The sequence below is a fragment of the Ischnura elegans genome, chromosome 2, assembly GCF_921293095.1.
Source record: "Ischnura elegans chromosome 2, ioIscEleg1.1, whole genome shotgun sequence".
NCBI lineage: Eukaryota > Metazoa > Arthropoda > Insecta > Odonata > Coenagrionidae > Ischnura > Ischnura elegans.
Genome location: NC_060247.1, coordinates 74,764,733 through 74,766,000, shown reverse-complemented (window position 1 = coordinate 74,766,000; position 1,268 = coordinate 74,764,733). Strand labels below are relative to the sequence as shown.

The window sequence follows — 1,268 nt, the reverse complement described above, 5'->3', positions numbered from 1 at the left end:
GACGTTCTAGGAAAATATAATTTATTTCCTGAAAATATTCGCGTGGCAGATACCTTACTAAACTAACTTAAAGATCTTTAAAGTGGATGAAAAGTCACGAAAGTCGGAACCGAACAAAATAAGTTGGTGAATAAAGTGAAGGAAGAAATTTCACCGGCTCCTATCATTGTTCTAGTGTTAAGGGGCTATTATCGCGAAGAGGATTGCATAAATTTAAGCATTTCGCTTTAAATTTCCCTCGCTAATATCTCCAAAAGTATTGTGCGTTGGCGGCTGAAACAAAAAATAAACTTCGTGGGTATCCATGTCGTAGCACCTCGTCCTCGGTAGTATAGTGGTCAGTATCCCCGCCTGTCACGCGGGAGACCGGGGTTCGATTCCCCGCCGGGGAGAATTTTTTTTGCCGGCCTCGGTGGCGGTGGGGGTGCCAATCCGTAGGTCGTGGGTTCGAATCCCGCCTGGGTAGGTGATCCCTAACCAGGGCAATGATGTTTGTGTGGTGCTTTATTAATGTTGAAAACCAGTTATAAAGGCCGCAATGTGCTGTTTACGGGGAAGTGGGAAATAAATAAATAAAATTTGAATGAGATCTGGTGTTGACCCTTGAGGCACTTCCCTTGCTAGTAGTAATTGGCCTGAGTGGGACGCCTTAGAGAGGGCTGAAAAATATCCACCTCCGTCTGGAGTCGATGCCGAGACTTGGGGATGGAGAGCCATTGTCGCACAGCCACCGCAACACACCCTCCCCCCCCCCCTACGAACCCCAGCTCTTCAGCGGGGGTCTCCTCTGCTAGCGTCCGCGCCCACTTCATCCTATTATCCATCCGCGCGTGCTACCCCCCATGTTCTCTCCTATTCTCCGGCCGTAGCCGTCGCGTTGCCCGCTCTGCGTCGTCCGTTTGATTCGTGGCGTGGGGATGGGATCATATGGTGGAAAGGGTCCGAGGATTCCTCGCCGTAATGCGCTTTGCATGACTCGTATCTCAAACACCAATCCCCCACCCCTTTTTCTCATTCCCTTAGTCTCCCCTCTCTGGAGAAATACTTTTATTTCGTTTTACTTTGCTGCTGTTAAAGAGAATAAGGGATAGAGTCATGTAGCGAGATGGCATGAATAGAATGTTTGGCTGGTGAAATCTCCCTTCCTTGACGTGATTAATTTTAATTTTTACTTTACTTAATCGAGGCTAAAGATTTGCCTCTCCCACGAAGATAAATGGAAACGGATTTGTGTGGTTAAATTTTGGTGACAATTCAATGATTCCATT

At 47.2% G+C, this 1,268-nt stretch overlaps 1 non-coding gene across 1 annotated transcript; it reads left to right on the top strand.

Moving 5' to 3' along the window:
* Window positions 1-320: 320 nt before the first annotated feature.
* Window positions 321-392, top strand: Trnad-guc. Its single transcript has one exon. It is a non-coding gene; the product is annotated as a tRNA-Asp (tRNA).
* Window positions 393-1,268: the final 876 nt, after the last annotated feature.